The sequence below is a fragment of the Syzygium oleosum genome, unplaced genomic scaffold (genome assembly GCF_021117445.2).
Source record: "Syzygium oleosum isolate NSW1041296 unplaced genomic scaffold, Sole_v2.1 Sole_v2.10, whole genome shotgun sequence".
In the NCBI taxonomy this organism is placed as follows: domain Eukaryota; kingdom Viridiplantae; phylum Streptophyta; class Magnoliopsida; order Myrtales; family Myrtaceae; genus Syzygium; species Syzygium oleosum.
The window spans coordinates 11519127-11528836 of NW_026607494.1; the positions used below are offsets into that span (position 1 = coordinate 11519127).

At 41.9% G+C, this 9710-nt stretch overlaps 1 pseudogene; it reads left to right on the forward strand.

The window, feature by feature from the left end:
* Positions 1-432: 432 nt before the first annotated feature.
* Positions 433-2108, forward strand: LOC115679897 (peroxidase 3-like; annotated as a pseudogene).
* The last annotated feature ends 7602 nt before the right edge of the window (positions 2109-9710 follow it).

The window sequence follows — 9710 nt, forward strand, 5'->3', positions numbered from 1 at the left end:
TCATGTCTTAATATTCCCATCTTAGTCTATAACATTTTGTGTCTTCTATTGTCACAGATTACCTTTCTTGGGAAAATAATCTTGACGAAATATACTTACTTTCACGGCTATTGATTCAGCCCCAATCACTCTGGAGGGCCAAGTAATCAATTCTTTTAATTGCTTCAAATTACCGAAAGAATCATAAAGCAGTGAACAACTCATTGCATGTCATGGCTGATCATGAGACCGTTCGCATCATTAGGGTTCTTATCACTCGTGCCTTAAAACAATAATGGCATATCCAACACTATAAATATCTACCACGATGCATGGCTTCTTCTTCACTTAGTCATCTAGAGCGCCAAACAAAGCACTTTCGGGTTAATTCTACATAAAACACGTTTAATCTAGCGAGTTTTGCTAAAGGAGAAGGGTTTTTATTGAGGCAAGATGGGAAGACTATTTGGTTTGGGCATTGGGATTGTTTTGGGTTTTCTACGGTTTGTTGTTGTCTCAATTCAAGCTCAACTTGAGATGGGTTATTATTCAAAGAACTGCCCAGAAGCTGAAAGTATTGTGAGAGAGTTTGTCGAAGATCACATCCACAATGCTCCTTCTTTAGCAGCCACTCTACTGAGGATGCACTTCACGACTGCTTCGTTAGGGTTTGGTTTCTTTCTCTTTCGTCTCTAGTCTCCCATGAATGCACGTTATTATCTTATATTAAGCTTGAGAAGTTTGAAGGAATCATTTATTGCACGTTGACGAGTGTTTTCTTAGCTTTGAGCTCGTGCTGGCTTTGAGAAATTTGAGCTCATCATTTTTTGATCATCGTCAGGGTTGTGATGCTTCGGTGCTTTTGAACTCTACTTCAAGCAACCCAGCAGAGAAAGATTCTCCTCCAAATTTCACGGTGAGAGGCTTTGACTTCATCGATCAAGTGAAGAGCCTTGTTGAAGCCGAATGCCCTGGAATCGTCTCTTGTGCAGACATCATAGCTTTGGTCGCAAGAGATGCAATTGTGACCGCCGTATAATTATTTCCGTAACAACAGATATTCATTGTTCATGTGTGTCTAGATCTTAACACCGTATGTGAAAACTGTTTCCTTCACTGACGATCGAATGAATTATAAATTTGTATGCGAAAAAAGCATTGAAATTTAATGGGGACTAAAACTGTATCTGATTTGCATTAAATTACAGGGAGGTCCATTTTGGAGAGTTCCTACAGGTAGAAGAGATGGAGTTATTTCAAGGGCATCAGAAGCATTGAGCAACATCCCTCCTCCAACCAGCAATCTCACCGCTCTCCAAACATTTTTTGCCAATCAAGGACTCGATTCAAAAGACTTAGTTTTATTGACCGGTGAGGCCATAAATCACCCCCCTATAAAAAAGAGAGGATATTAACTGATGAGTTAAACCATAAGTATCGGGAGATATCGAAATCCATATTCAGTACGTGAATAAGTTGGTCATGTGCTAAATTACTAGTGGCTGATGTAACTTGTTCTAACATAGGAGCTCACACGATTGGTGTATCTCACTGCTCGTCTTTCCGCAACCGGCTATACAACTTCACCGGCGTCGGGGATCAAGACCCGTCCCTGGACAGCGAGTTCGCAGCGAATCTCAAGGCCGAGAAGTGCAAGAGCCCGAGTGATGACACCATTGTGGAGATGGACCCGGGCAGCCACAGAACCGTTCACCTCAGCTTTTACAGACTTGTGCTCAAGAGGAGAGGCCTCTTACAATCGGATTATGCTCTCACCACCAGTCCTGCTACCAAGCTCTTCGTCACACAAGTCCTTCAAGGGTCACTTGACAACTTTTATGCTCAATTTGCCTTGGCAATGGAGAAGATGGGCCGGATCGACGTGAAGACCGGGTCCGCGGGCGAGATAAGGAAGCGTTGTGCGCAGGTGAATAGCTAAAACAAAAGGGAGTAACCTTTGTTCTTTCTTTTCTTCAATATATTGCATGTTTTTGGCGGAATGCCATCCATTTTTTTGGGTGATGAACCGATAGTGGTTGCATAGGAATAACAAAGAGGAAAAGTCACAGCAAGGGCACTTCTACTATGGTGATATCAAGCTTGCCCGAAAGGAAGCATGCCTCGGCGCAATGTGATCACGACTAGCAAATATACCAACAACATACCTCACATTATATCCCATGACTACTTACATACCTCAATTTCACTTTCGGAGAGCACTCTATACATTCATATCTATTGACCTTGTGTTCCTACTTATGCCATTTTATTTTTTAAAAGGGAAAATTTCACAAATAATCCATGAACTTTAGTCTAATATGCAATTTGGTCCCTGAACTTTTAATTTGTTTAATATCATCCCTGAACTTTTGGTACAAGTTCAATCTAGTCCCTGAACTATATAAAAATGTTTAGATTACATTGAACATTTTCATATAGTTTAGGGGCGACATTGAACATGTACCCAAAGTTCAGGGACCATATTGAACAAATTAAAACTTCAAGGACCATATTGAACATTATGCTAAAGTTCATAGACTACATTGAATAAATTAAAAGTTCATGAACGACATTGCATATTGGCAAAAGTTCATGAACTGTTTGTGTCATTATCCCTTTTGAAAATGTCCATCCCCAAATTCTAATTTCTCACACTCATCCAAAACACTCAAACCTACATCAATCACCACTCAAACCCCAGGCAAGATCCTAAGGAGCTTACACTTTTTGTACAAATATATGCGAATGGTATTTGCAAAAACTTCTCATGCATTTCGTAAGAAAATTACTGATCGAATTTGTCAATGATGACAGGATTTGACCTCTAAACAAAAATGACGATACTGCATAGTCTTGTATTTACATTCTTTATTGCATTTATCTACGTTTAGATTTTAGAGACATTTATGTTTAGGAGGAGCATGTTCGCACTGAATAAAACATAATCCGGGTTATTAGTTTCGTTTAAACTGGCCAACCGTGCGACCCAATTCGTTGTACCGAATTGGATAAATTCCAAGCCCGATCCAAGCTTTGCACTGGACCCAAGAGTTCAAGCTCAATCTTTAGCTAAAACCAAGTTCGTCCCTTTTTCGTCTCTTCCTCTTGGGTTGGCCGAGAGGGAGAAAACATTCGGGAGCAGGCAGGGAAAAAGCTAAAATATCAGAAAGTTGCACCTTAATATCAAAGTACCTTCTCGGTGTAAGAATCCATTGTCTTCTTGATTCTAAGTCATCAGGGTTCTCATTTTGCTAATTTATCACTTTATCATTAACACACGCAATGAAGGAAAAATATGTCCATAAATGGAGGATTCAAGGTAGAAATCCAAAAACAGCAACTCATTCGCACTCCTTCACTTCACCTTGACCCGGTTCATGAATCGCCCGAGTCACCCCACTCCACTCAGCTCGCTCTCTCCTCTCCCCCCTCTTCTTCTACTGCCAGAATCTCCCACCCACATCTCACATTCGTTTTAACCTCCAGAATTCTTTTGTGTAGCCTGCTGCTGAACACGAAGAAGAGGGCCATCTGCTTTGACATTTCAAGGGTTGTCTTGATGATATATCACCAGCAGGGTCTTTTATAACTATCTGTTCTATGAGATCGCTTGTTGACATGGTCCCTCGGCATATCATGGAAGCCCTTTTTCTGTTCGTTATTATATTATTCATATTGTTGACTATGATGCTAAGCTTTGCTTCACTATGACTTGTAGGTCATCTAACCTAGATGATTTGACAATACTGTATCTCATACTTGAAATGATTATCTTCTTACCAAAGGTAGGAGGGTTATCGAGGTGGTGATTTGAGGGATAAAACTAGCAAAACGTATTCGCCTTGGAGAAGGTATTCCCCAAGAAAAAAATGCAAGAGGTCGCCATGGGTTTCCTGGTTAGAAACTACGCTCCATATCTGTATCTCTTCTTCTGTAATAACGTTGCTATAACCTTCTTTGATTTGCATAGAAATATGGGCGATGTGGTTTTTCTTTAATACACTCATATTTGAATTCATTCATAAATTGCAGTGACAAACAGAACTGTATCTTGTGAATTGAAAAGTATATAATCCTCTTACCTTACAAAAAAAAATAAAAAACAGAAAGAAGCAGCATTTGGATGGTCAAAGTGACGCTTCCAGAGGAATTGAAGATAGAGAAAGAGAAGGGAAATCTATGTCATCCCAATCCAAGTATGCCCTTCCGAAGCAGGTTAACAAAATCCTTTGATATCCTAGTCTTACTTAGTTTAGAAATATTTCTTAAGTGTGTTCCTCAAAGGGTGTCTTGCTTGTTTGATCTTGGAACTGGATATGTAGTTACAACAGGCAAGGTTAGCTATCAGCATGCTGGAACACCACAGTAATCAGCAAGAGGTGAGTTTGTTGTTTCCAGGGATGCTTCTTTTGTTTTATATATATTACCACTTATGGTGGATTTTGCTTTACATAATTTCATTGATTCTTATGCGGCATGATGATCCTTTTTGACCACTTCTGAAAGTTTTTGCTTTCCATATTGATATGATTGTCTTCATTGATTCTTTTGCGCCATAATAGTTTTTTTTAACCACTATTGGTGGATTTCCTTTCCATAACGATATGATTGTCTTTTTTGATCATTTTTGTGGAGGTTGATTTCCTCCAATACCTTTTTTAATTGTCATCTTCTGAAAGACCATAGTAGTACATACATAAATACACACCCGCGCGTGCACATACACACATATATGTTGCTCCTTTTCTTATGTGTTTCACAGCTTTAAGAACTACTAAGACTCAAATTGCTACAATTAGAAAATTGTTTTGATGATTACTATTGAGTTCCTACCATTGTCAAGGATTTGAGGAGAATGTTATTTTCTTTTCAAATGTTTTGACATGGTTGGAGGTGAATATGAACAGGTGATGGAAGAGGATAATGCTAAATTGTTGAGTTAGTAGGAAAAATTTAGCCTCTTTTATCATTCAAAACATAAAAAAGAACATACAGGTTTTCAAGTAATTTATTCATACTTGTCAGCTTTGGCCAAATGTAGTAATCTGGCTTTTTTAGAGAAATGACATGCTGACCTTGTGTGCGTTTATTCAATATGAAGATGTACCTGGGATAGCAGCTTCGAGAGGCCAAACAGTCCATCCTCTAACATTCAGGAGCTTGAAGATCACTGGCACAAAGAAAAGAAAGAGTGTAGCAGAAGGTAGGAAGCAGCAAGTCTACCCTTTTCTTGCATGCCATGATGCATCATGTCTATTAGGAATCTATTTCTTTAGTAAGATTGTTTCTCCCCCCTTGCCTGGTATTTTGACATGATCAGATATTCGAGTTTACATCGAAGATCAAGAAATTCATCAAAGCGCATAAGTGATATTTACTTTTGGAGACCATTTGGTATATTCACATCTATTATTCTTAATGTTTCTATTAACGCCTCCTTTTCTTTTCCAGAAATACCCATCCCAAGTTCTAAATTCTCGCATCACTCCAAAATACTCAAAACCAATGTTAACCAAATCACCCAAAACCCAAGCAAAATCCTAAAATGAGTTTGCGAGGAGGGACAATTTGGACTTTTCAAAAAGAGATTTTGCTTGTAGATATGTGAATTGCAAAAGTAAAAGTATGGAAATAGTCATTGGGTCAACCACTCTCGTGTAATTACGGTTCTATTTATTTAGTAAAAAATGAATGATTTGAAAAACATTTTCCCAAAAATGATCTCTTGAAATGATTAACCAATGAAAAATATTTTCATTATCGACAACAATTTATGTTTAAACGATTTCGTGAACGGTGAAAATATATTATGTTCATTCATTCTTGTAAGTGACTCAATTGATCATTTTTTGAAAAATATTTTTTCAAATTATTCGTTTCCCGGGAAACAATCACATCCTAAATCTCTGGGCGTGAATGCAGTGATGATGCAATAGTATGTGGACTAAAGTTTCTGCTACATGGTGGCTTTCACTCCTTAGTGGTTGAAGGCTAACCCTTGTCACAACCTCCCCGAACCGGCCCCGCCGCCTAAGGGGTTTAGCTAATGGATTACTAAGTCTAAATCTAGCTTGGGCTCTCCCAAGCCCATATCAACTCGCGACTTAGGATTTAGGTTGTTAACATGCAAATCAATTTCATCTAAGAGTCGCCACTAATCGATTTGTGATGGGTCGATTAGATTCCCAAGTAAAGTACGGGAGAAATGCTTTACTTCTACGAACCAGAGATTCAATGGGTATGAGTTTTTAGTTACACTAATTGACAAACTAGTGCCCTTTCGGTACCTAACCTTGTTCAATTACCGCCTAACGTGTTAACACTAATTGGGAGTCTCAAAATTTCATTTCTAACCAAGCTAAGGGAAGCAACAATCAATACCTAAACCTATCATGCAAAATCGATCACATGTGAGTTTAAATTAAATGCGCAATTCAAAGTGTGTGAATCAAGCTAGGTGCGATCATACATGACACTAATCACACAAAATGGCAAGAAATGCCAATTCCAAAGCCCAAATAATATCTTTTTGATTTTCGAAATTTTTTTTGATTTTTTAAATATTTTTTTAAAAAAATTTAAATATAAAAATAATATAAAAAAACAGACCTGGGTCGGGATTGACCCGGATGCGCCGGCCCGGGTCCACCACTGGACTGGGTTCATTTGTTGAGCCCAATCCGGCCGATTAAAACAAGAAAAAAGGGCCCAGCCCGAAATTTTTTTGTTTTAAAAAAAACAAAAGCCCAAAAGAAAAGCCCAACAAGAATTAAAACCCAAAAACCCTAAATACACCAGCCCAAACACTAAATAAAACCCTATTCGATTTCGACCCATTTCCCCGACACGGTTCGTGGCCGCCGACCCGGCTCGTTGAAACCTTAGCGCTCATGACCAGACTAGCGCGACTCGGTTCGTGGTTGCCGACCGGACTCACGAGAAATCTACCCAACTTGCGACCCGCTCGCCCGAACGCCAGCGCTGCTCCTATTTGGAGCGGCCACTCAGTTCTCATGGCCGAGATCGTGTCCGGCCACCGCCCGCCCGGCTCTGGCCTTCGCGGCCAGGTTTCCAATCCGGCAGTCGAGCCCATGCTTGGCCGCCACGGTCTACGTCGCCACCCCGACGAGGGGGGGCGAGCGTCCTCCATCCGAGTCACCGCCTTGCGACCGGCGATCGGCCGGGATCGTCCAAGGCCCGACAAAGGGCTGGCCAGCAGCGAGCTAGCCTAGACCCGGCGAGGGATTGATTGGCCTCCCCTTCTCGCAATCATGCCTGGACCGCGGCCGAACCGCGAGCTTTCTCTGTCACCCGAGCCACCAGCCGGCGACTGAGCTTCCACCCCACGCTCGGCGACACATTTGAGACACCACAAGTGAAGAGAGAGATGGCTAAGGCTCTGGAACGCATCATACACTAAGGAAAGGAAACTGGATCTCACTCATGCATAACATCAAACAGTTGGAGCACGCAACGAAAAAGAGAGATTTTAGGTTCGATCAAGGCTCGAAACGGACCAAAATCGCTGACACTAGACGCACGGAGAAGTAGGAGCAAGCACGAGGCGTCATGGGTCGAAACTCGCGCAAGCCAGGCGGCCGCGAGATCCGGCCAGTGAACTTGAGAATAGAAGCAGAAACAGGGGAGGGGGGCTGTTGTTGCGACACTCCCTATCCGGCTCGGTGGCGGCGAACGAGGGCAAACGTGATAGATCGGAATACGTCCGGTCGCCTTGCGCCCCTCCAAGCCTAAATCCTTGGGAAATCGACTTCGAAATCGTGCCAATCAAAACCCGACAAAAGCTCAGGACCGAGACCTATCGCGAGAAATAGGGCGTGTCAGAGCTTCGCCGGCCACGAATAAGGCATGGCGGTCACCGACAGGAGGTCGTCCAACCTCTGATCTCACTCTTCATCGCTCTCAGACTCCTTCTCTGCCCCTCTTAAAGCCGGCTAGCAAGCGCACATGGCCTCTGCCACCACTAGCCCGCACTGCCGGCCTAGCCTCCACCCGCGTATCACGCCGGGTGGTCCCTGGCTCCCTGTTGCTGCCCTTTGGCTTCTACGTTTTGTTTCTGCTTCTGTTCCGTTCTCCTCGTACGCTTCAAAAGTGTTGACCACGTTGGGGGGAAGATGAATAGCATACGGGCCGGGCCTAGGAGAAAAAGGTTGGCCCACTCGAAAATGAAAAAAAAGGGAGAATAAAAAGATGGGCCGTGCAAAAATAAAAAGGGAAAAAAAGGAACGAGCCGACCGGCTTGGCCTGGAAATCTTTTTTTTTTTCGAATATGTTCTAATAGGCCTTATTAATGCAAATGTGCCTAATGTCTATATGCTATACAATTTAATGAAAATTTTTTGGTTTAGGGGTTAAAAATTAAATACTAATTTTTTATGCGATAAAACCCTAAATGGACTAGGCAAAATTTAAGTGTCAACAGCTGTCCCTCTTTGAAGGGGAACTCGAAGAGGTTCTTAGAGATAAAAGACACCTAAATTTTGTTGGCGGAGGGCATGGGATGGCGCAACGGCTGATGCATGAAGGGTGATTGGATTTTTTTTTTTAGGGGGCACAACTAAAATGACATTTAGGGACTAAAACCCTGTGAATGTCAGAAATTCCACTTAGGGATCAAAACCCTATGAGTAGCTAAGATCCCGTCTAGGGACTAAAACCCTATGAATGGCAATAGGAGCAACAGCTTGAAGGGACAGCTAGGGACTAAAACCCTATGAACGTCGAAGATTCTACTTAGGGACTAAAAACCCCATGAACAGCTATGATCCCGCCTCGGGGCTAAAACCCTATGAACGGCAACAGGAACAACGCCTCGAAGGAACGCCTGGGGACTAAAACCCTATGAACGTCGAAGATTCCTCCTAGGGGCTAAAACTCTATGAATGGCAAATGGAATAAAACCCAGAAGGAACGCCTAGGGATTAAAACCCTATGAATGTCAAAGATTCTACTTAGGGACTAAAATCCTATGAACAGCTATGATCCCGCCTAGGGACTAAAACCCTATAAACGGTAATAGGAACAATGCCTCGAAGGAACGCTTAGGGACTAAAACCCTATGAACGTTGAAGATTTCGCCTAGGGGCTAAAACCCTATGAACGACAAGAGGAACAATACCTTGAAGGAACGCCTAGGGACTAAAACCCTATGAATGTCGAAGATTCTGCTTAGGGACTAAAAACCCTATGAACAGCTATGATCCCGCCTAGGTACTAAACCCTATGAACGGCAATAGGAACCACGCCTCGAAGGAACTCCTAGGGACTAAAATCCTATGAACGTCAAAGATTCCACCTAGGGGCTAAAACCCTATGAACTGCCAAGGGGATAAAACCCAAAAGGAATAATATTTTCTATCATAATGCGGAGGATCTCCACAATGATCAGGTCAAAAGGGACACTACGGGCTATGGTAATGCTCCATGTAAAAAAATGTTTCAAGCAACTGTTGAAGCTCGATGTATGTCGACTTCACCGGGGAAATCTACTATATGGAAATGATTCTAGGCCATTAAGGCTTACCACACTTGTCGATTTGCAAGCTAGTGAAGTGGTCACTGCACAAAATGTGTCTTAACAAACTCTCTAGTAGCGAAGAACATCATTACTAAGAAAGTGTTGATTGTGCGAGCAATTCAAACTGATTTTAATTGTCTAGCAAACATTCAGCATCGTTCAATATCACAAAATTGCCATCAGACTTGGAGAATGT